The sequence below is a fragment of the Sus scrofa genome, chromosome 10, assembly GCF_054392235.1.
Source record: "Sus scrofa isolate SSC_HxYL_T2T_F1_AM1 chromosome 10, Sscrofa_HxYL_maternal_Yorkshire_Landrace_v2.0, whole genome shotgun sequence".
Taxonomy (NCBI): domain Eukaryota; kingdom Metazoa; phylum Chordata; class Mammalia; order Artiodactyla; family Suidae; genus Sus; species Sus scrofa.
Genome location: NC_139392.1, coordinates 68,670,797 through 68,697,333, shown reverse-complemented (window position 1 = coordinate 68,697,333; position 26,537 = coordinate 68,670,797). Strand labels below are relative to the sequence as shown.

The 26,537-nt window shown below is 38.7% G+C and overlaps 1 protein-coding gene and 1 long non-coding RNA gene across 2 annotated transcripts in view; one reads left to right on the top strand and one right to left on the bottom strand.

Moving 5' to 3' along the window:
* LOC146399493 (uncharacterized) overlaps positions 1-26,537 on the top strand; it is a 119,080-nt gene that overhangs the window by 15,111 nt on the left and 77,432 nt on the right. The gene's annotated exons all lie outside the window — the stretch shown is intronic.
* LOC146399494 (uncharacterized) lies at positions 1,992-24,661 on the bottom strand. The gene is made up of 2 exons (XR_014817861.1): positions 24,487-24,661; positions 1,992-3,046 (listed from the first exon to the last, which is right to left on the bottom strand). It is a non-coding gene; the product is annotated as an uncharacterized LOC146399494 (long non-coding RNA).

Sequence of the window (26,537 nt, the reverse complement as noted above, 5' to 3'; positions counted from 1 at the left end):
ACCTTCTCTGAGCCTGAGTTCCTTCCCTGAAGAAGAAAATGTAATACACCTAATTTCCCCATGTAAACCAAAATTCCCTGCCTGTTCCTGGGGTCTTGGCGAATATCACATGGGATCATGTGTGGGGACATTATTCTGTCAGTTTCTTTCTGTTTCATAGATAGTTTCATTTGTGTCATATTTTAGATTCCACCTATAAGTGATATCATATGGTATTTTTCCCTTTCTGACTTATTTCACTTAGAATGATCATCTCTGGGTTCACCCATGTTGACCAGAAACTGTAAGACATTGAATTATTAAGTTTTACTGTACAAATCTATATCAATATAAAAATTCTCCCTAAAGTCAAATGTTAATGAACTTTAAGTCCTTTACATTTTATTAGAACCTCTATAATATTAACTCATTTCAGTAATGTGAGTTGATTCTTTTCAATTTATTTCCTTTCAGTTATTTTAAATTTCTTTTTTCTTTTCTTTTTGTTTCGTGTCTTTTGTCCTTTTAGGGCCGCACCCTCAGCATATGGAGGTTCCCAGGCTAGGGGTCCAATCGGAGCTACATCTGCTGGCCTCCACCACAGCCACAGCAACCCCAGATCCAAGTCTCGTCTTCGATCTACACCCACAGCTCACGGCAACACTGAATCCTTAACCCACTGAGGGAGGCCAGGGATCAAACCTGCAACCTCATGGTTCCCAGTTGGATTCATCTCCACTGCAGCATGACGGGATCTTCTCAGTTATTTTATTTATTTTTAAATTTTTTAAATTTTTATTTTTTCCCACTGTACAGCATGGGGACCAAGTTACACATACATGTATACATAATTTTTCCTCCCATTCTTGTGTTGCGTCGTAAGGGAGCTTGGGGTTAACGGATGCAAACTATTGCTCTTGGAATGAGTTTGCAATGAGATCCTGCTGTGTAGCATTGAGAACTATGTCTAGATACATGGCAACCTCAGTTATTTAAGTTTCTTTCCTTTCTCTTCCTAACCCTCTACTGGAGGTGATTTTAAACAGTGACAATGTCAAAAACAAATATATACAAAAGGCAGAATAAAAAGAGGTCTAAACTGAAATGGTATATCAAGTATTTGACTATGATGTTAAAACCACCCTGATAAACTTCTGGAAAATATTTGCTTTTTATTTCTGATGGTTTTTGCAAAGGACTGGCTTTGGTTTTATGACCAGTTTTGTTTCTGAAATTATCTGCCAGGATTTTGGCCAGCTATCAAATGCATTTGAATTTAATCACATTTTTCCTTCTAGGTTACTTTAGAAAATGTTCCTATAGATCACTAAAAATGCCCACAAATGGGAGTTCCCATTGTGGCTCAGTGATAATGAACCTGACTAGTATCAATGAGGATGCAGATTTGTTTCCTGGCCTTGCTCAGTGGATTAAGGATCTGGCGTTGCCTAATCTGTGGCGTAGGTCACAGACGTGGCTTGGATCCCATGTTGCTGTGGCTGTGGTGTAGGCCAGCAGCTGCAGCTCCAACTCAACCCCAAGTCTCGGAATTTCCATACGCCACAGATGTGGCCCTAAAAAGCAAAAAAGAAAAAGAAAAAAAGCCCACCAATAACCAAATTATTATTTACTCCTAACTTTGACAGTTTTGCATTTTTGCTGTATAAGTTTAGATAATTATATTGTTTCACCTTCAGTAGCAATATCTTAGTTATAGCTAAATTCGTTCCTATTAAAATAGTACAGAGAGTTCCTGTTGTGGCTCAGCGGAAACAAATCTGACTAGTATCCATGAGGATGCAGGTTCAATCCCTGGCCTCACTCAGTGGGTTAAGGATCCGGTGTTGCCGTGAGCTGTGTGTAGGTCACAGACACAGCTCAGGCCTGGTGTTGCTGTGGCTGTGGCGTAGGCCAGAGGCTACAGCTCTGATTTAATCTCTAGCCTGGGAATCTCCATACACCCTGGGTGTGGCCCTAAAAAGACAAAAAATAAAAGTAATTAAAATAGTACAGAAGGCATGCATGTTTGGAATCAACATTATTCAACACATTTTGCTGTTACTTACAATTAGCACCTTATATTAGTATTGTAAGTAGTTGTGGAATTTAGTCATTTTATGGACATTGAATTAATTACTGCCATTAAATAACTATCTTTTCTCTTTAGAGAGAACTAATTTCCTGATTCTACCCATTCGATACTGTGCTTTTGATTGGTAAAGTCACTGATGAACACATTACTGTCTTTTAAATAGTATTAAATGATATGAAAGATTATCTGGCATATATTTTCTTTAGTTGATTGGTGACATATTTAGTAAATGCCAAAAAGTAATGTATGAATGTAAAGCAGCGAATGCTCAGCATAAGATTTATAAATAGCAGGAATGGTTAGTAGAAGAAAGTACCCACAGACTAACAGAAAAAGATTAAAAACATGGACTATGTGAGGAAAATATAATTAGTCTCATGAAACAATCAAACACATTGATTAGTTCTTCTCTGTTTTATTTTATTTTCTGTGCCTCTGGAAGTCATAGGAAATCAAGGAAACATACGGCCTGAGTATTTGTTTTCCTTGTTACCCAATTTACTTATACTTTTGACCTCCCTCGAACTCACTTTCTTCAGACTTGGGTATAAATCAAACCATTACAGTCCACTTTGGGGGTGGATGTCGGTTATAAAGCCTATCCGTGTTGCATCTGCTCCCCCTTCCAGTGCAATTCAGCATCAAACTGACCAAAAGGTTATCAACCAGACAAAAGCACTTGATGCAAAGAATCTGATAACCCGTTAGCTAGAAAACCATCCCCTGAATAATTCAACATCGATTGAAGCTCTTCCCCCATATACAGACTTGTTCGGTAGTTCCATTCATTTTTGCATTCCTCCCTTGCACAGCCTTGGAAAACATAGATCAGTGATGTAGCAGCAAAAGACATTGTGATACCAAATAGGGAACGAGGACTTGGAAGATGCTTTGGACCTCTTAATTTCCAGGCCACTTGATAGCAGATACAGTTCATTACACAGGAAAATTGCTTGATCTTGGAGAAAGAGGGTGCTGGAGGTGAGGGAAAAATGAGTTAGTCACCAACACAGTTCACCTTGCCAGGCAGTCATTTAGCTAGAACTGGAGAGTGATTGCTGTCACATTCCAGGTGAAGAATGAAAGCTTCTTTCCACAAGAAAATGGCCACTCATGTATCCCCCTCTGTTCAGACTCTAGAACAAAAAAGAAGCAAAAGGAAGGAGAGAAATGCCCTATGTATGTCGATGCACACTTACCAATTTAATAGAGAATGCACAATTCTTTAGAGCCTTTGTAATCAACGGTGGTTTTATTTGCACTTTGTTAACAGCAATAATAGACATTATCTCCAGCTCGTACGGGTAGAAACAGATTCAGAGCAGCTTCAGTCGCATAGTTCTTAATAGTTTAAGACTGGGCCTCAGACCCAGATCATAACTGCTACAAATCCCACGTTTAACTTCTGTTGCACTCAGTAAACATAAAAATATATCCAAGGCTTTGCCAAAACAAAGTTCTAAAGCATACAGGAAATGTTAATACTCAGAACAATAATTGTGAGCAGAAATACTTCAGTGAACGTTTTGTTACATGTTCAATATTTCTGTTTTCTCATGATGGACACAGTTTTGAATGACTTGTAATTCTTTCTTATAGTCCCTCTTTTCTTGAGCAGTGCCATGAACACAGAACCTGCTCTATGTCATGTTTCAGAAGATCCTCTTCTCCCCCCTCCCCCTCCCTCCTGATCTGCTTCATTGATTTCGTTGGTCTCTGGCCACCCACCTCAAGTTTTTAATCATCTTTATTTCACAGTTGTTCTATGTCTTACCTCTCGTGTTCATTATAAACTCTTTCATGATAGAGACCATGGCGAATATGGTGACGATCATCTCTGAAAAGTGTATGTATTTTTAAGTATCTTCTACGACAGATAACTACCATCTATGGCCAGTGTAGAAAGAGGGTCGTGACTGGAAGATCACAGTTTGTCTCAGAGTAATTGATCTGAACTTAACCTGATGGGGAGCAAAAATGCTGCAAAGGTGACAGCCATTTTTAGTTTAGTTTAGTTTAGTTTAGTTTAGTTTAGTTTATTATCAGTATAGTTGTTTTACAATGTTGTGCCAATTTCTGCTGTACACAAAAGTGACTCAGTCATAGGTATATATACATTCTTTTTGAAATCTTATTTTCTGAAGTTCCTATTGTGGTGCAGCGGAAACAAATCCGACTAGGAACCATGAGGATGTGGGTTCGATCCCTGGCCTCGCTCAGTGGGTTAAGGATCTGGCATTGTCATGAGCTGTGGTGTAGGTCACAGACGTGGCTCGGATCCTGCGTTGCTGTGGCTGTGGTATAGGCTGGCAGCTGTAGCTCCAATTTGACCCCTAGCCTGGGAACCTCCATGTGCCATGGGGGCAGCCCTAAAAAAGCAAAATTAAGTAATTAATTAATTAATTTAAAAAACATTATTTTCCGTCATGGTTTATCCAAGGAGATTAGATATAGTTCCCTGTGCTGTACAGTACACCTTGTTGTCTATCCATTCTAAATATAACAGTTTGCATATATCAACCCCAAACAGTCCATTCCACTTCCTTCCCTCCCCCTTGGCAACAAGTCTGTTCTCCATGTCTGTGAGTCTGTTTCAACTGTGTCTAAAATATGACACAAATGAACTTATCTAGGAAACAGAAATAGACTCACAGACATAAAAGACAAACTTCTGGTTACCAAAGGGGAAAGCAGGGGGAGAGATAAATTGGGAGTTTGGGATTAACATATATACACTACTATACATACAATAGATAAGCAATAAGGACCCGATTCCCTTTTTCAATGAGCTACCAGAGATGAGCCATCACAGATTATACCATTAGGTATGTTATTAGTACAGTTTAGGTCTGAGAGCCAAGGAAGAAATGATTGGGGAGACTTTGAAATAACAAGGTTGCAGCTAGCAGCTGCTGGCAGATTCTGTTTTCTGTTTTTAAAAACCTGAACTGGGGAGATCCCGTTGTGGCTCATTGGTAACGAAGCTGACAAGCATCCATGAGTTTGAAGATTCAATCTCTGGCCTTTATAAAACTTTTATTTTATAAAAAAATTGAAAAAGGAAATGATTGAGGAGAAAAACGCCTTTAACATGACTAAAAAAAAAAAAAAGAAAAAAGGCAGTAGCAGTCAAAAGGCGAAAGATGTCCACCATCCAAAACAACTTAAATTCTGAGTTAGAATTTAACAGCCCTGGAGTAGAAAGGGATCTAGACTGTGCATGAAAGTGAGGACACCTGACAGTGCATCTTGGGGGTTATGGAGACAGAGAAAGTCAAGAATAGATCTTCTAGAGTGAATACTTCTAATGAGGAAAACTAAGAGTTGGGAAAAAAGCTAATACTACATTGTTGCTAGAATAAACCACAAACAAATACAAAGCTTATTTGGAAACATAATTTAAACTTTTTATGTTAATATAATATATAGACCCAGGAGTTCATGACTATAATAGGTCCCTTTGGACTAAAATAAATTGCCAACCAGATACAAAATTAATTTGTCGAACTCCCAAGGCACTGTGCCTTCAATATGCATCTTTTCAATTAGCCAATACAAAAATTAAGAAAGGGCAGAAACATAGAGGTAGAGGGAAGAAAAGTTTTTTTCGGTCATCACAAGATGTTTTAGTTGCCAAGGAAGGAAATTTAAGCAACAGGGCAAGATCTGGAAAACACGCATCACTCACAACATCGTGGAAACCTACTTTTTCAAACCAGAACTATGTGTAGTCAAAAGCAAACAACTACAGTAAGTCATAGAAAAGCAAGTATATCACTTATACATGGAATCTGAACTACAACACAAATGAACATATCTACGAAACAGAAATAGACCAAGGGGGAAGGTGGGGAATAAATTAGGAGTTTGGGATTAACAGAAAACACACTACTATATGGAAGATAGATGAACAACAAGGACCTACTGTGTAGCACAGGGAACTGTATTCAATCTCATGTAATAAACTATACTGGAAAAGAATCTGAAATATACATATAAACTGAAATATATACAATATACATATAACTGGATCACTTTTTTGTACACCTGAAACACACAGCATTGGAAATCTGCTATACTTCAAGTAAAAATAAAGGAAAAAGAAGCCCACAAATGATGCAAAGTAGGAAGACATCTCAAAAGCCTACCCCCCCAAAAAAAATTTAAAGGTAAAAGTAAAAATGTTTTTAAAGTAATTGTGTCTCAGGACTAAGACATTACTATAAGAATAAAGATACTTTTATACAGATATATACATAAGATGTAGCGATTGAAAAATTGAAACAGTAAAGTGAGATAAAGAAAAAATATATTAGGTGAATGTCTCAAAACAGTGATTAAAAAGATAAGAGTCTAGTCATACTACTCCAGAAAAAAATTTGGAAAGAATATAAACATAGTTGCAGATATTAATAGTTTTCCACAGGAGTTCCCGTCGTGGCACGGTGGTTAACGAATCCGACTAGGAACCATGAGGTTGTGGGTTCGATCCCTGCCCTTGCTCAGTGGGTTAAGGATCCTACGTTGCTGTGAGCTATGGTGTAGGTTGCAGACGCAGCTCGGATCCTGCGTTGCTGTGGCTCTGGCATAGGCCAGAGGCTACAGCTCCGATTAGACCCCTAGCCTGGGAACCTCCATATGCCATAGGAGGGGCCCAAGAAATAGCAAAAAGACAAAAAAAAAAAATAGTTTTCCGCAAAGAAAGAATACCTTTTAAAAGTCATCCAAGTCATTACCAGAGATCTTCAAATAAAAGAAATCATAGTGAAATAGAAAGATTTCTAGGTGGAGCCAACTGTTGGCTTAAAGCATAAAAATTATTGTTCTTTTAGTATTGAGAAGGTCAATGTGGTAAGGTTATTACAAAAAATATGGCTGGATTGTTTTTAGAGAAAAAAAAAGGGACAGAGCTGCGTGCCAGGTAAGATAAAACAGATCAAATATTAAGCCAAAGATGTCAAAACATGCCATTTAACCTTATAAACCTACCTTGGAACCAAGGGAGAGTGCATAATCTTTTTAAAGAGGGACACTTAAGAAGAATTCATTTTTTTTTTCATTCAATCACCCAATATTTATTGATCTGCTTCTATGTGCCAGGCACTGTTCTAAGGTCTTGGGTTACATCAAGGAGCCAGACAGACAAAAATCCTTGCCTAGCAGAGCTTACATGCTAGTGGAATGAGACAAATAATAAGTGACAGATATGATAAATAAGCAAATTATATAACATGCTAGAAGAGGATTAAGTGCTCTGGAAAAACGGAGCAGAGTAAGAGCGATTGGTGATGCCGAGGGATTGTGGTTCCCTTTTTTAAACTACACAGCAAAATTCCAGGGCACTGGTAACATGTGCTCAAAAAGACACACGCAGGCGTGTGCAGGAGGCTGTCGGGGAAACTAAGCAGGTAGGATGTGTTCAGTGCATGATTGATTTTAACTCCTCGCCAATTCTCATTTGGTTCAAAGCAGGTGTCAGAGCAGAAAGTAAACTGTGGAATTCTCATAATATATGGGTTTGTGATGAATACTGCAATGAAATCTGTGATGTTGCCCATTAATTGACTCCCTAACACCTGTTCTCTTTATTTACCTCACTTTTGTTTTTCATTTTCCTAAATACTACTTCACTGCTGTTTTAAAACAAAATAACTGAACATATGTGCAGGTTCAGTTGTAAAACATTTACGTTCTTTCCATCGGTGTTGATGATGATGTAGTTGTTCGTGTCTGTATGTCGAAGAAAATAGCGATGATGTCTTTTAACTACACAGCTGAATATGTCAGCCCCTCTGTTTGCATAGCGCCCTGGGGAATAGAAGGGGTTCGCTGACTTAGGCCAGGGACCATGGGATTCATGTACTGCTGCTTGGCTCTTATTATTATATAACATTATCAGTGACATATATTGTGACATATTATCATATAACATATTGTGATATATATTATATATGAGACATATTATTACATAACATATTATATTGTGATTATATATATTATTATGTAACATTATCAGTGACACTGAAGTCCAAGACCACAGAGATGTGGGGATTTCTATCTCCCTTCTCAGCCCTTGAACGATCATCATTAGAATGAGGAAGCTGGAGTTCCCGTCGTGGCGCAGCGTGGTGGTTAACGAATCCGACTAGGAACCATGAGGTTGCGGGTTCGGTCCCTGCCCTTGCTCAGTGGGTTAACGATCCGGTGTTGCCGTGAGCTGTGGTGTAGGTTGCAGATGCAGCTCGGATCCCGTGTTGCTGTGGCTCTGGCGTAGGCCGGTGGCTACAGCTCCGATTGGACCCCTGGCCTGGGAACCTCCATATGCCGCGGGAGTGGCCCAAGAAATAGCAACAACAACAACAAAGACAAAAGACAAAAAGACAAAAAAAAAAAAAAAGAATGAGGAAGCTAATGTATTCTTCTTTTTTTGTCTTTTTAAAATTACAGTTGATTTACAATGTTGTGCAAATTTCTGCTATATAGCAAAGTGACCTTACACATGTACACATACATACACACATTCTTTTTCTCATATTATCTTCCATTATGTTCATTCCCAGGAGATTGGATATAATTCCCTGGGCTATATAACAGGACCTGATTGTTTATCCATTCTAAATGTAATAGTTTGCATCTACTAACCCCAAACTCCCCATCCATCCCACTCCCTCCCCCCACCCCTTGGCAACCACAAGTCTGTTCTCTGTGTCTGAGTCTGTTTCTGTTTTGTAGGTAGGCTCATTTGTGCCTTATTTTAGATTCCACATAGAAGTGAAATAATATGGTATTTGTCTTTCTGACTTAGTATGAGACTCTCTGGTTGCATTCATGTTGCTGCGAATGGCATTATTCTGTTCTTTTTAGTGGCTGAGTGATATTTCATTGTATATATGCACCACATCTTCTTTATCCATTCATCTGTAGGTGGGCATTTAGGTTGTTTCCATGTTTTGGCTATTGTGAATAATGCTGCAGTGAACATAGGGATGCATGTATCTTTTGGAATACAGTTTTATATTATTCTTAAGTTACAATCATGAGAGTTCAAGAGCTTGGGACTCTACCACTTAAAATCTCATATGATCCTCATAGTAGCATTATGATGTCAGGAACATTCTTTGGAAACTGAGGCTCAGAGAGGTTATTTTACAAAGATCGCACACCTAACAGCAGCAGGGGTAGAGGGCACAGTGTGAGGCCCAGATGAATACTACACTGATCCTAAAAACCCCCAAACATCTAAGTTATTTGTGTTTAAGTGACTGCAAAAACTGGAGCAGTATTTAACACAGCTTCCAAATCTAGGTATTGCACTGCTTGGGTATGCCTCTTCCTTTAATGACTAAGCACCTTCCCTCTTTGTCCACAGTCACCTCGCCTCACCCCTCCTTTTCATCTCAAGGAGGAGTGGGTAGGATCAGAACTATTGTCATTCCTAATAAAAGAAGCAACCAAGTATTGCTTTGGCTGGCTTTGATTTTTATGGATGCACCCGCAGCTCCTAGAAGTTCCCAGGTCAGGGATCGAATCCGAGCTGCAGCTGTGACCTACACCACAGCTGCAGCAATGCCAGATCCTAAACCCACCGTGCCACAGTGGGAACTCCCTAGGTGGCTTATATTTAATGTTATGCATTATGATACATACTGTATAATTTTTGAAAAATGAAACAACCTCTCTTGTACCATGACTCTTAATAACCGATGATCTTTTTAAGGTTAAAAAAAAAAAAACCCCTCAAACCGGGTATTATAAAAAAACTGATATTTCAAAGTCAGTGTTTTATTACTTTGTAATTTATAAATCAAGCCACAGTTTTAGAATTCAGATTTGTGGAATGTTCCAGTGTTAATACGTGTGTCAGTACAGAATTAGAACTGCTAAACTCTGGGTCATTTTAGTCTTTTACTGTCTGTTAATGGGTTTCTGGAATATTGACTGCCATAGGCTTTGAGTCAAGTCCCTTTTTCCATCTTGGTCGTTAAACAAGCTTGCAAAAACTATCCTGTCACATTTTGTTTTATTAAATGGTGAAAATTCAAAAAAATTATCTCCTTGAAATCTAAAGTATTTTCCTCTTGCTTTTCAAAAATATTCTTAGAGGGGTAAGTGTGTATGTGTGTGCATGCACGCGTGTGTGTGCACCCTCTGCTAAAGGGTTGATAAGCAAGTTTAATTGCATATTGAGTAATGGGATGGGAGTTTCCGTGGTGGCTCAGTGGAAATGAATCTGACTAGTATCCATGAGGATGCACATTCGATCTCTGGCCTCCCTCAGTGGGTTAAGGATCATGAGCTGTGTAGATTGCAGATGTGACTTGGATCCTTGTTGGTGTGGCTGTGGCTGTGGCCATCAGCTACAGCTCCTGTTTGATCCCCAGCCTGGGAACCTCCATATGCCATGGGTGCAGCCCTAAAAAGACAGAAAAAAGAGAGAGAGAGAGAATAATGGGATGAAATCCAACAGGTGTGCCCTACCCCACTCTCAGGTGAAAAGCATGTTATTTATGGAGCATCTCTAAAGATTGAAGTAACTTCCCTGAGGAAGGAGACTTATAACCTCATGCTTGACTTTTACAGGTTGAGATATTCTTCCTTATTGCTCAGATAGCTTCCTACTTTTGCATTTTTAGGGTGTTATTCTGGTTTTCCCAACTGGTCACAAGGCAGTACAGGAACCCACTACCCCACAGCCTCTCCATCACCCAGGGCCAGAGGTCACCTCCTCTGCTCCGCATCATTATCCACTCGGTAGCGGAACTGCCATGGCATCATGAGTGCCAGTGATTAGTTCTCAGTCCTTGGCTAGCAAATCCTAGGGGATGATCCTCCATCCTCCCTGAAACACCTGCTGCCTTTGGCCTGAGGATGGTGTACTTGCCTGGACTCCCTACTACTTTTCCAGTGGTTCCTTTTCAACCTCTCTGACTTGCTCATCTTCCTCTCCCCATTCATTACATAATAAAGTGCCAGGGTCAGTCCATGGATATCTTTCTTTCTCTGCCTGCCTGCTTTCCCTAAGGAATCTTATCCATGTCCTTGGCTTCAATTCTTGTCTCTTAGCCAGTGGCTCCCAAATAAATCTCTCTAGCCTGGACCTCATCCACGAACGCTGGCCTATTTGGCCTCCTCGTTTGGATGGCCAGTAGACACCACCCATTTCAACTGCTCAGCTGCTGGTATCAACCCCCTCTCCCATCCTGCTCCTTTGGCAGTGTTAATCTCATATTTCACACGTAGTATTAATCCCATCCTTCTCAAGGCTCAGGCCCGAGTGAATCTTAAATTAACCTTGGAGTTAATCATGGCTCCCTTTCTTAAGCCCCTAGTTTGGTTTTTCAAAACATTCACATGTTCTCTTTTCAAAATACAAGCAGAATTTGACCACCTTGCATCAGGTGTCTTGCTGCCACGTGGGCCCAGACACCATTATCATCTACCTGGTCACTGGTGTCCCTCCCAGGGTTTCCACTATTTCCACCTTTGTCACCCTTGAACTTCTTTCCATAGAGCAGCCAGAGTTACCCTGTTACAACACAACAGACCATGTCATAGACCAAGCCAGATCATGGTCTTTGCTCAAAACCTTCCAATGGCTCACCCTCTCAATAAATTGAATCCGAAGTCCTTATAGTGGTTTTCAAGGTCTCTGTGATATGCCCGCATCCAGCTCACCAACATTACCCCCTGTGGCCCCATCTTCCCTCCTTCCTACCATACCAGCCTCCTAGGTGTTGTATGTGCCAGTCACGTTCCCACCCTACTGCAGGGGTTAGAACCAAGGTCTCTTAGATTCCAAGGCCTATTCCTGAATCTGACTTTTTTATTTAATTGAGCATCTCCACAAGTCCTAATGAGAATATTCATCACAGAAACATAGTACCGAATTCATATACTAATTTTTAGATGCCCTTGTTAAAAGGAATTGTAAACATATGCTTCATGGTGCTGGGCTGTTTCCTAATACGTGATGTAAACAGTTATGGGACTAAAAGGAAAAGATCTAACAGAGTTCTGTGATGTGTGATAAATGCAGACTCTAATTAATCAACACATGTTTAGTATCCATTAGGAGCTGGCACCTACTGTGACCCCATGGATGTCAAGGCCCGTGTTGGGGGAATACTGCTGGTGAATGAGAGAGACAGAGGAGGAGAGAGAGACTGGAGAGGGCCCATGTGATTTTTACAAAGGGTTCCTTTGTCCAAAAGGTACTAGGACATATGACAGATAAAAGAATCTGGAAATGCAAGTCTTAGTCAACATTATAATACCAGTTAATGAATTCCTCATATTCACAGATTGAATACATAACAACAAGAACTACTGTATAGCACAGGGAATTATGCTCAATATTTTGTAATAACCTATAAGGGAAAAAATCTGAAAAAGAAAATATATATATATGCATATATATATATGCGCATATATATATACACTCTAAAAAAGATTGGACAATAAGAACTATAAAATACTCAATAAAAAACACATTTGACAAAATTCAACATTTACTTGTGATTTTAAAGAGCTCTTAGGGGAGTTCCCTGGTGCCCTAGCAGTTAAAGATCCAGTGCTGTAACTGCTGTGGCTTGGGTCACTGCTGTGGTGCAGGTTCAATCCCTGGCCCAGGGACTTCCACATGCTGTGGGTGCAGCCAAAAAATAATTTTAAAGAAGTAAAAAACTCTTAGGAAACCAGAAATAGAAGGAAATTTACTTAATCTGACAAAGATAACCTATTAAAAATTGTATCACACGTTGTATTTATTGATGACATTATGAAAGTGATGAAAATCTAAGATATGGGTGAGATAATTGAGCCCTGAATTAACATGTCCAATCAGTGTTGTGATGACGGTCCTATCCAGTACTACAAAGCAAGAAAGATGTGAAACACATAAGGATAGGAAAGCAAAAGGTGAAGTACCCTGTTTACAGGTGATGTGACTGGGCCAGAGAAAATCAGAAAGTATCTTCAGATAAAATTTTAGCATTAATTAGAGAATTAGCAAGAAGGCTGAGCATACAATCAATACATAAAAATCCACTGTATTTCTCTACACTAGTAGTAAGTAGGACCTAGAAAGAGGAAAAAACAAAGATACCATATAGAATAGTTTTCAAAACATCAAGTCCCTAGGAATAAGCTTAATAAAAGATGTACAGCTCTACATAGAATACTATAAAACATTAATAAAAGCATAGAAGACCTTAATAAGTGTGGGTACATTAAAAAACTCAGTGTCATAAAGATGTTAGTTCTCCCTAAATTCAATGAGTTCAATGTAATGAATATATTCAGATAAACCCAATAAAAATTCCAGCAGGTTTTTTATGAAAACTGACAAGCTGATTCTAAAACTTACATGGAAATGCAAAGGGCCAAGAATAGCAAAGAATCTTAAAGAAGAAAAAGAAGTATGGAGGAACCACAATTTATTGCAAAACAAAGCAAGAGTGTGAATTGGCAAAAGGATTGAGAAAAATACCACAAGACCAGAAAAGATATTTCAAAACTGATTCATATGTGTATATGGATTCTTGTTGTATGACAGGTGGCATTTTTGGATAAACGGTATTGAGTCAATTGGCTACCCAATATGGTAAAAAATGAAACTGAAGTCTTACTTCATAACATACACAAAAATCCATGACAAGTAGATTATAGATATAAATATTGAATGTTAAATATCAAATCTTGGAGAAAATAAAACAGAGGATTATTTTCAGGGCATTAGGATAGGCAGTGTTTCCTTAAACAGAACACAAAAAAGAACTCTCTAAAAAGAAAGTGATTGACTTATCACATTAAATAGGTCACATTGAAATTAAGAACTTCTGGAGTTCCTGTTGTGGTGCAGTGGAAACGAATCCAACTGGTATCCATGATGATGCGAGTTCAATCCCTGGCTCAATGGATCGGGGATCTGTCATTGCTGTAAGCTGTGGTGTAGGCCGAAGAAGTGGCTTGGATTCTGCATTGCTGTGGTTGTGCTGTAGGGCTGCAGCTACAGTTCCAATTCATCCCCTAGCCCGGGAACTTCCACATGCCATGGGTGCGGCCCTAAAAAGAAGAAAAAAAGGAAAGAAATTAAGAACTTCTACCACTCAAAGAAATCATTAGAGAGCAAAACCAAAAGCTGCAGAGTAAAAGATAATATTTGCAACCTGTTTAACCAACAAAGACCTCATATCCAGGATGTGTGAAGAACTCTTAGAGATCAATAAGAAAAAGATGAATATAACAGTTTGCATCCTCCAAAGCCCCAAAATGCCCATCCCTCCCACTCCCTCCCCTTCCCCCACCCTGGAACCCCAAGTCTGCTCAAGACTGTTATATCTGGAATAGATAGGCAATGGGATCCTACTGTACAGCACAGGGAAATGTGTGTGATTGGGTCACTTTGTTGTACAACAGAACTTGATGAAACATTGTAAATCAACTATACTTTAATAATAAAAGAGAAAAAAAAGAAAAGGAAAATACGGATAATCAAAAGAAAAGTGGGCAGGAGACTTGAATTTAGCAGAAGATATCCAAGTGACCAATAAAGATATGAAAAGGTGACACTAATATTCTTCAGGAGAATGAAAATTAAAACCTTGAAGAGATATTACTTCAAATCCAGCAGAATGGCTAAAATAGAAAATCCTGGCAGCCCTGTCTGAGGAGGATGTGGGGCAATGGGACTCCTGCATTGCTGGCAGAAATGTAAATTGGTCCTGGTAAATAAGTATTATCTACTTAAACTGAGAAGATTAATATCTCATGACCCAGTAATTTCCACTTGATGGAAATGCATAGGTAAGTGCACATGCACTAAAAGATGGGTACAAGCGTGCTCACAGCACCATATATGTAGGTAACATTGTAAAACATCGATTTAAGAATGCAAGTGAACCAACCATTGTTATTCCATTTACATAAAGCTAAACAATTATACAAGTAACCTATGGTGATAAAAATCAGAATATTAATTGTCTTTCAAAAGGAGGAAGGATGTAGAAATGGAGAAAGGACCAAGAGGGAGATTTTAAGGTGCTAGTTATGTTCTGTTTCTTGGCCTGGGTGGTGGTTAGAAAGGTGTTCTCACATCTCATACAACTTTATACCAAAAACAAAAACAAGAAACAACAACAGCAAAAAATCTCAGTTAAAACATGGTCAGAAGATCTAAACAGACATTTCTCAAAGAAGACAGTTGGCCAAAAAAGCACATGAGAAGATGCTCAACTTCACTAATTATTTGAGAAACACAAATCAAATCTACACTGAGGTATCACCTCACACTAGTCAGAATGCCAACCATCAAAAAGTCTACAAACAATAAATGAAGGAGAGGGTGTGAATAAAAGGGAACCCTCCTGCACTGTTGGTGGAAATGTAAATTGGTGCAGCCACTGTGGAGAACAGTATGGAGGTTCCTTAAAAGACTAAATATACGACTACCATGTGATCCAGCAAATCCCACTCCTGGGCATAGGTCTGGAGAAAACTAAAATTTGAAAAGATGCTTGCACCCTAGTGTTCATTGCAGCACTGTTTACATTAGCTAAGATATGGGAGCAACCTAAAATTCTATCAACAGAGGATTGAATAAAGAAGATGTACATATATACAATGGAATATTAGTCAACCACAAAAAGAATGAAATAATGCCATTTACAGCAACATGGATGGACCTAGGAAATATCATACTAAGTGAAAGTAAGACAGAGAAAGACAAATATCATATGAGATCACTAATATGTGGCATCTAATACAAATGATACAAAAGAACTTACAAAATAGAAACAGACTCAGATTTTGAAACCAAACTTATGGTTACCAAAGGGGAAATGTGGGAGGGGAGGGATAAATTAGGGGGTTGGGGTTGACATATACACACTACTATATCTAAAATAGGTAACAAGAACCTACTTATAGCACAGGGAAATCTACTCAATACTGTGTAATTATCTATATGGGAAAAGAATCTGAAAAGGAATGGATACATGTGTGTGGATAACTGATTCACTTTGCTGTACGCCTGAAACTAACACAACTTTGTAAGTCAAATATACTCCAGTAAAATTTATAACAAAAGAAAGATGTTCTCTTTGTGATCATTTTTTGAGTTCATGATTTTGACTTTAATATATGTCTCTTAGACTTCAATAATTTTTGAAAGAGTTTTAAAAATTCCCACTGCAATATAGCAACTACTACTTATTAGGTACCGTTTTTACCTACTTTGTCAATTGACTTATTTTTATTACAGTGTCCTACAGTTGTTGGGAAAGGCATTATGTGGACTAATAAATACAATAGCACCTCAGGAAATTATACCCTTGGCCTCCAAATGGCTGGATTATTCCACTGGATATTTTGTGTTAGCAAGCGTGGGTACAAATATAATTCTAAGAGGCACTTATTAAGTAAATATTTTTTCCAGTAATACTTTAATTTCAAAGCAATGAATTGTTCTGTGGTTCCACATTAGTCCATGCCTGCATTTGTCAATACATGTAAAATACATACAGTTTTTAAGAACTGAAAAGTGATTATAACTCATGTTTCATAACACACATACTACTTTGGGATTTATTTATACACCTAGGATATATGTGTGAAATCATTCTATTCATTTATTTCTATAATGTGAACATTGTTATTCAAACTCAAAAGGCTACAGAGTGAAAAGTAAAGCCCCCTTTGCTCCTCCCCTCACCCTTTCCTACTTCCCAGAATTAAGCATGTTAACACTTGTTTTTTGCACCCTTCCATCAATTCTCTATGTATGTGCAAATGTAGACTTTTTTCATTTTTACAGCATTTGAGATCATGCTCTTCTGCAACTTTATTTCTTAATTTAGCGTATTTGCATGTCTGTGCATAAATATCCACATCATTCTTTTAAATATGAATGATACCTATCCTTATTTTTAATGATTGCATAATATTCCAACATAGAGAAATTTCATAATGTATTTGGCCTTTCTTCTACAAATAGGTATTTAGAGTACTTCCAGTTTTTCATTATTACAAGAAATATGCATTTGTGCATGCTTAAATTTATGTGTTTGAGATAGTATATGTACAGAAATTGCTGGGTCAAGAATATAAATATTTTTTGACACCGAAAAGAACTCAAACCACACTTTTGTGAATAGCCATTAAAAATTGGATACAGCATCACAGCAGGAAAATAAGTTTCATCTAGAATTAAAGTTGGGTACCAAAATAGTGACCAGTGGATCTTTTAAGATAGGTAGGATGTGTTAAATGTTAATGGTGTGAGGTTTTAGTGGAAAGGAAGACATACAGTGGGTTATGTACCCTGCCCAAGCCACAGCCATTGGACCCATTTAAATGTCAAAATATAGAATGTCCAGCAACTTACACAAAACTCCAGCCAGTATTCACAAGTGGAAATTATAGTACCATGTAATTAAATCACCAATTGATAGTACTAAGAGTCAAGTAGGATAGTTCACTTAGATTCCTTAAATTTAGAAATTGTCCTCTCAGGATCAGGCCACATTTGCTCTGAAAAACCATCATTTTTGAATCCTGCTGTTCTAAGAATTGAGTTTTCCTTCTAATGAAAAATTGCTGATGATTTAAGTCTGTACCTACTGCTGATAGAGATTCTTAGTTTAACACCAGGAAATGAAGGTATCAGAACCTGTGAGAAATGAAGCAGTGGACACCATATGTATTGATGGGCTTCAAAAATGTTGAATTTAAGAGTTCCCGTCATGGCTCAGTGGTTAACAAGTACGATTAGGAACCATGAGGTTTCGGGTTTGATACCTGGCCTCGCTTATTGGGCTAAGAATCTGGCGTTGCCGTGAGCTGTGGTGTAGGTCTCAGATGCAGCTCGGATCTGGGTGACTGTAGCTGTAGCGTAGGCTGGCGATTACAGCTCCAATTAGACCCCTAGCCTGGGAACCTCCATATGCCACAGGTGGGGCCCTAGAAAAGACAAAAAAATTTTTTTTTGAATTTCAAAAGATACAAATATTGCTTCTTTACAGCTAGCAAATTAGTACCCTGGCTCTTGGTTATTTACCTGTACTGTGCATCAAAATAAAAGATTGTTAATTGTAAGAGAATGGGGACACAGTGGACGTCTATATACTTGGATAATTTTAGCCTTTGTGGATAATCACAGCTAATATCTGAGTGCTTCTTGTGTACTTGGTGCCTCTAAGTGCCCATTTGTATTATTACATTGACCTGGAATAAATGTGAGTTATGATCTTACAGTAAGCATCATTTTGCAGATTGGGGCTAGGAAGTATAGAAATGCTAAGCCAGGCAGACAGCTGCTAAGTAGGAGAGCCAGTATTCAAACTGAGCTTCAGGGCCTCTCCCTGTAACCATCTCAACAGAGCTGGAGTTCCATCTGATTCTGAACTTGTACAGAAAAGGCTCCACCTCTTTTCTACTCTCACCCACTTCAGGGTCCACAGATCTCTCCCTGCCTTTGGGAAGAGGAGCTGGACAAGGGCAGAAATTTCTCTGTTTTTGTCATTGGGAAGATGGTGTCTTCACCTCGTCTTGCCTTTCAGCATGACTTCTTACTTTTTTAAAAAAGTTTTCTGGACATATAGTTGATTTACAAGGTTGTGATAACTTCTGCTATACATGGCCTTGTTACTTTTGCTAAAAGCTGCATATGATCAATCCAGTAGTAGGAACAGAGGACTAGGCTTTTAGTGTGAAATGTCAGTCTGGCTAGGGTTTATGTTTTTTATGTACAGTGTTTTGTTTTGTCTGTTTTGGTTTGGGTGTGATTTTTTTTCCTCCCCTGCTGTCTTTGGGTTTCCCTAAGAGTTCCTTCTTAAGTAGAGTCTGTGTCTTGCAGCTCTCTGAGTTGTAATCTGCTTGTTAGTACACTGGAGCCCTGTTGATGTGGTGGAAAGGTGCTGGGGGAGGGTATGTGTTCTGTAATGTAATGACTAAACCTCTACCTTGTCTCATGGAAAACTGGGCAGCTGTATACTATAGACAAGATGGTATCTGAAGGAAATAATAACGGGGTCCAGTCATGCAAAAAAAAATGTCATGGCACCTGGTAGGGGCCATGTAGAGCAAAAAGGTATTAAAGCCATACTTGATGATGAGTTCTCTTCATTGACTCTAAGTTCATGGTGGAAATTAACCAGATTTGTTAAGGAGCTTATATGAGCCAGCCCTTGTGAACTCCCAGACCCTCTTCAGTCAGTTTTGTAGAGACCTAGGATGTTATATTAGCAAGTGATAGAAAGATCCACTGAAAGTGGGAGACCCTAGTCAGCTATGGGTGAAATTTTTATTTTAGTATTAAAAACCATAGCCTTTAACATAAGAGCTACTGAACATTCTCTTATGCTTGTCTGTTTTTGCTATCTGAAAATCCTTATTTGCCATTCATTCAGTTCTTTGATTTGATTGCAAATCTGCAAAGTAGTTAAAGTATCTTGGTTCAGAGCTCATCTCTGCATAGGAGCCAATGCAGCAAAGAGACAAGGATGTGCCTCCAGGAAGTGGAGTTTCAAATGAAAGCACAGGAGTTCTCAGCCTTTTTTCAAGCTTTTGGCTCCATGGGGAGCAGGACAGGTTGAATTTTTGTCATCTTTTTTCTGCCTCTTCTCTAAACTCCATTCATCTTCCATCTTCTCTGGGCTCTTAAAAAGCAATGGATGTTCAAAATATGATGTAAATAAGTAGTGTTTGCAATTATGCTTCTTTAGTTTTTCCTTTATGAAAATTCCTGCCCTTTGTTCCAAAATAATTGTGTGTGTGTGTTTTCCATGATTGTTGACTTAGGAAGTGAGTGGCTGTGTGTGGTTGCCTCTCCATCAGCCATTATTACCATAGTTCCCAAATTGCACTGATGTGCTCTGGGGCAGCACAGAGAACTCACAAAAGCACTTGTGAGATGTTTTACATTTTCAAGTGTAGCACTGTAACATTTGTTGAATGATGCATGAACTGCCATTATTATTTCAACATGACTAGGAAGAAAGGACCTGTTGTTTATTTCTTTTGACCTTAGAGGTACCATGAAAAAACTGCCAAGGCACTAAGGGCCCTGTGAACCAGAGGAAGTTTAGCACCTCCGCATTACCTTCTTCCCAACAACTCTTCTCTTTGGGGATCAATATGGATCCAAGACATTGGCTACACCACCCGATTTGAGGAATGGACATGATCAAGCTGAATTAATCAGTGCAGTTTACCCACTGTGCCTTGTTAAGAGGTGAATATGTGTCCCAAATCAGGCCAATCAGAGTAAATCTTATGTCAAACTTAGAATGTTTGAACAGTCTCCATCTCAGTTTCCTTGGTCACTGGTTGAGAAAGCATGCAGCCAGTAGAGCTATTGACAGCCATTTTTGACTAAAGTGAGGGCCATCCTTCAATGAAGTAAACATTGCAGACTATAGAGTGGAAATACTGAAATGGTGTCCTTGGTAATATTCTTGAGCCACTGGATCAAGCCCTGCCTGAAACCCAATCGTCCTCTTCATTTAAACTTTTCTTGTCTTAATGTACTAACTAGTATCTCTAGTAAAATGTATGGTAGTATTGGACATTGTCTCTTTCTCAATCTCAGGAAGAGGGTGTCCAGTAATTCACCATTAAGTATTACACTTGTCTTAAGTTTTATTTTGTTTTTGTAAATACTCATCAGATTAATAATGTCCTTTTTATTCCTTTCTTGTTGTTTCCCTCTTCTTTTTAGGGCCACACCTGCAGCAAATGGAAGTTCCTGGGCTAGGGGTCAAAATTGGAGCTTCACCTGCTGGCCTACGCCACAACCACTGCAACACGGGATCCGAGCCATATCTGCAACCTACACCACAGCTCACGGCAATGCAGGATCCTTAACCCACTGAGCAAGGCCAGGAATTGAACCTGCATCCTTGTGGATACAGGTCGGGTTCTTAACCTACTGAGCCATGATGGGAACTCCCCCTTGTTGCTAAGAGTTTATACTATGAATTAATGCTTCATTTTATCTGTTGGAGAAGCAGCTACTGGGGTACCTGCTTCCCCTCTCCTGGATTTCCCAACAGTGCTCTGGGCCTGGAACATTCCCTTATCCGGAGGCTGGGTTCCAGACTATCACTTAGCCCTAGATTCTTCTTTCATATTAGAGAAACCTTTCCCCTGTTCTGGGTACACAGTGAACTTGCTTTTATTTCTTAATCGTGTGTGTTGTATGGCATATAGACAATGCTACCAGTGTATCTGTCCTAACTCCTTGGGAAGGGAATATGGTCTGCAGCATGAGAGAGGGGCATCACACAGTCCATAGCCCTGCACTGACTCTCTAGAGGGACATTTCTGCCATTGGGGACCAGCACACTCTGCAGATACTGATTTTGCTACATATATTCTCTTTTCTGTGCATCAGACATTGTTCCAACCACTGCCTCATATGCCGAGTCCTTCTTGGTGACTCCCAACCCATATGTAGAAGGTTTAGTGGGGTGAGGTCTGTGGACTCCTGCTTCTGGTGGGTTGGCATTGTCTTGATCTTTGTTGTCCTTCACTCAGTGGGAATCCTCTCTGGGGATTGGTGGCTGGCTCTTCGTGCTTAACATTATCAGATGCTTTTTCTTCATCTACTGAAGTGACCATATCATATTTTTTCTCTTTTAGGTAAATTACGTGAACTGATTTTCAAATGTCATACTACTCTTACATTCCTGGAGTAATAAACCCCACTTAGTCATAATCTATTATTGTTTTTATGCATAGCTGGATTTGACTTGCTGTTATGTGGTTTAGGAATTTTGCATCTATGTACGAAGTTAGATTGTGGTTTTCATACAATATCTTTGCAGATTTTGATATCAAGATTATTATGGTCTCAGAAAAGTTGTGATTCTTTTTCTGTTGTCTAGAAGAATTTGTTTATTAGTAACATTTCTTCCTTACATTTTTTGGAAGACTTTACCAATGAACTCATCTGGGCTTGGAGTTTTCTTCATGAGAAGGTTTTCAACAGTATATTTAATTATTTAACGTGTGTGTATGTGTTTGTGTGTGTTTTTGTGTGCATATGACTATTCAGGTTTTATATTTATTCTTTTGTCAGCTTTCACAAATTATTTTTTAAAGAATTTGTTATTTTATCCAAACTGCCAATTTCATGGCATAAAGTTATACAGATTAGTATATAATACATTCTTTATGTCTGTAAGATCTGTGGTGATGTTCATTTTTTTATTCCTGAGTTGTTAATTGTGTATGCTTATTTTTTTATGCATGGTCTTGATCTTCATTAGTTTTACTTCATTGATTTCTACCCTTATGCTTATTATTTCCATTCTTTTACTTTTATGAAGTTTTATATGCTTTTCTTTTTCTAGCTTCTTGACATGGAAGCTTTTCAGCTTTTTTCTTTGCTCATAAGTGCCTTTAAGGTCAATGAGTTTTAATAGATTGTTTCTTCACTATAATTCAGTTAAAATATTTTATATTTATTTTAATTTCCTTTCTTCCATGAACTAACTCATAGTGTATCTTTTTTATTTATTATTTATTTATTTTTATTTCCCCAATACATTATTTTCTTTTTTTCTACCGTACAGCATGGTGACCCAGTTACACATACATAATGTATCTTTGTTGTTTTGTTTGTTTGTTTGTTTGCAGAGAGTTGGAGTTAGGATCAATTTCTAGCTGAATTCTATTGAAGTAAAAAAACATATTCTAAGTGACTTCAGTCTTTTAAAACTTGTTGAGACATTTTGTATGATCCACAATATGGTTGAATTTGGTATATATTTCATGTACATTTAAAAAGTATGTGAATTCTCTCCTTAATATATTAACTAGACCAGCTTTGCTAATTATATTACTCAGATTTTCTGTAATGCTCTTAAAATTTGCTTGCTCTGTTAGCTAATTCAATTATTTTAAATGGTAAAATCTCCCACCTGTGATGATAGTTTGGACCATTCTTTTCTTTTAGTGTTATTAGTTTCTGGTTTATATGCTTTGGATCTTTGTCTTTGCATGAATATAGATTTAGAACTTTTATATTTCCTTGTAGATTGATCCCTTTATCACTATGAAAAGTCCCTCTTTATCTGATAATGCTTCTTATTTAAAGTCCATTTATCTGATGTTAGTGTAGCTAAAGCTATCATTTCCCATAGTTTTACTTTCAACCTATGTCTCTGTATTTAAAATACATCTTTTGTAATCAGAATATAATTGAATTGTTTTTGATTTTACTTGGTTGGCCTTTTACTTGGAATATTTAGTATACTTACATTTACTGTAATTGCTGACATTGTTAGGTTTAAATCTATTTTCTTCCTATTTCTCTATTTGACTCACCTGTTTTATGTTCTTTTTTCCTCTCCTTTCTTGCCTATTGTTGTACTGATCAGTTTTTTATTATTTTGTTTTTATATATTAAATTGTTAGGTAGTAATACATCAGTGGTTACAATTTTTATCCTTGATTTATTACAACTATTATAAATTATTACTTTTAACACTTCCCAGATAATTCATTTATCCTCTCTCCTGCCTTTTTTAAAGATTATTATTCTTGGTTGATTGGTTAAAACCTAGTTGAAGAATTTAAACCATTTTGTTTTAAATTGCCTTTTTTTTTTTTTTTTTTTTTTTAGGGTCACAGCTTCAGCATATGGAAGTTCCCATCCTCTGTTCTTTAGTATCAGTATTTCACATTGACTTCCCTTTGGGTTTCCTTACCCTTTTAATCTCTATAATCTATTGTTAAACCCATATCTTGAGTTTTTAATTTCTTTAAGTTCTTTTTCAGTACCTTAGTATATTTCTGTCCTTTTTCCTTCTATTTCATTGAACATCCTAATTATAATCATTTCAAAGCTCTTGTCTGCCAAGTCTAGTCCCCAGTCATCAAAAGAGGTCTCTTGAGTTTGAGTTATATGATCTTTTTCTTGGCATACTAAGTAATTTTGTATTAATTTTGGACATTGTGTGTTAAGAAATCATAGAGGCTCCAGATTATGTAATCTTTCTCCAGAGCAGTCTCACTGTTTCCTCTGCTGGGCAGAGAGAGTAAAGACTGGTCATTTGAATCCACTCAAGGACTGAGCCTTGTTTGCGGGAGGTCAGGTTCCACTCACATTTCCATGGCTTCCAGACAGAGGCTTCCTGTGTTTGCTGGAGCCTCTCCTTCTGTCTGGTCTTCAGCTTCATTTGTTTTCTTCTCAATCAGAAACTCAGGTCTGTTTGTGGTCTTTATTCTGAGGTTCTTAGTTTCCCACCACTTGCAGCTTCAGAATTGCCCATGTGCCACCCCTAGTGCTCCATCTGCCCCCGTTACAACTTAGTTAAATTACCTTTTGAGATGCCATGCACAGGGTGCTGGATGGTGAGCCATGGTTCAACCAAAGGCCATAAGAAATTGAAACAGAAAAGTTTATCACTTACAGGTCCTGGAGGAAGTCCATGGCATGCCTCAAGGGGTTCCACAGGGAGGGCAAGGCACCGGGCAGGCAGAGCTGAAGAGGCAGGACCTGGCACATGTCTTTATTGGGGTCTATGGGTGGCATGCTCTGGAGTTCCTGGGCTACAGTCAGATTGGTCAATTCGAACCAAAAAGAGTGCAGTTTGAATCAGCTTTAAGGGGCACACAGAGTAGGTGCTGGGAGGCTGGGAGACTGCCGATGGGCAAGTCATATCAGGAGCTCACCCTGCTTGTGGCCAGGGCTGTTATCTATGGTATGCATGCACATGAGGGTCTAGTGTCAGTTTAAGGCCCCCACAGGCCCCTGGGTCAAACGAACTGTGTGCTGAGACAGAGATACCATGGAGCAGCTATGCTAAGCTCTCAACAGTCCCTTTTGCTTTTTTTTCCTTTTTATCTTTTTAGGGCTGCACCTGTGGCATATGGAGGTTCCCAGGCTAAGGGTCAAATTGGAGCTACAGCTGCCAGCCTACGCCAGAGCCACGGCAACGCCAGATCCTAGCCGCGTCTGCAACCTACGCGGACAATGGCAATGCTGGATCCTTAACCCACTGAGAGAGGCCAGGGTTTGAACCCACATCCTCATGGATACTAGTCAGGTTCACTTCTGACTATGGGAACTCCCCAACAGTCCCTTTTCAATGGAGGACCAGCCCTTCAGATCTCTGCTTCTGTGTCCCTGGTACCACAAAGCTGCCCAAAGTCTGCCGGTGCCTTTCCATAGTGGCCCTCAGTCCAGGCAGCCCCTGGATTCTAGGATGCAGCATTGGCAGACTTCCCAGGGAGGGGGCAGCTCCACCTCTCAGCTGTTCTTTCCTTGGTCATCACTGCTCCAGAATCTTCAGAGTCCTGGCCCCTCTTCTTCCTGGTTATTTCAGTAGTCACTGATGCATTGAAACAGATGTGTGCCTTGTTCATCTCATTTTTTATTTTTCTGTCTTTTCTTAGTGGGAGCATTGCTGTACTCTGAGATACCTCATTACATTCTAAAATGGAATTTGATTTTTTTTCACAGTAAACTTTATAACGGAGCCATGTTTTAAGGGATCCAAGTTTTCTGTGTGTTGCTGAGTGAGGCCAACTAACACTGTTACTTGAAGACTAAGCGCTTGATTTCAGACAAGTTCACTGTAATTTAGAAGGACTCTGGAAGTAGTTCCACCTTAAAGGAACTATTATAACATTTGTAGTGTTTGTAATCCAAACAAAGCATTTCAAAAAAAGGTTTGTGAAATTATCAGTAATGTAAGAAAACGTCTGTATGTTGCAGGAAGGCGATGCAGAAACTGTGTTATCTCTTTTCTTCGCTGTGAGAGAGACCTCCTAGGACTAGGGATTGGGAAACATCTGAACAGTATCAGAAAGATAGGAATTCTGCTGAAATGTAGGGACAACCACATTTCTAATGACTGGTGTATGTGTATACACACACACACACACACACACACACACACACACACACACACATATATTATTTATATATATATAAAACAAAAACCAGAATGAGAATTTTGTCATTTAATAGGAAAAGCCGGGGTTCCCATTGTGGTTAAGCGGGTTAAGAACCCAACTAGTATCCATGAGGATGTGGGTTTGATCCCTGGCCTGGCTCAGTGGGTTAAGGATCTGGCATTGCTGAAAGTTGCAGCATAGGTCTCAGATGCAGCTCAAATCCAGTGTTGCTGTGGCTGTAGTGTAGACCAGCAGCTACAGCTCCAATTCATCCCCTAGCCCAGAAACTTCCATGTGCCACAGGTGTGGACCTAAGGAAAAGGAAGGAAGGAAGGGAGGAAAGAAGGAAGGAAAAGACGAGATAGAATTCCTCCAAATGCAGACCATTTGGCAAAGGAGGTTAAAGCCACTGGGGTAACACCAGCTAGAGTTAAGAGTCAGTAGTAAAGGTTAGGAAAAGCTGTTTTTTCTATGTGAACAGCTAGAGAAATACACATTAGAGAGATTTCCAATATATCATGAAGGTTATCTTTCTAAATATAAAGGAACCCTCTGCTTCACA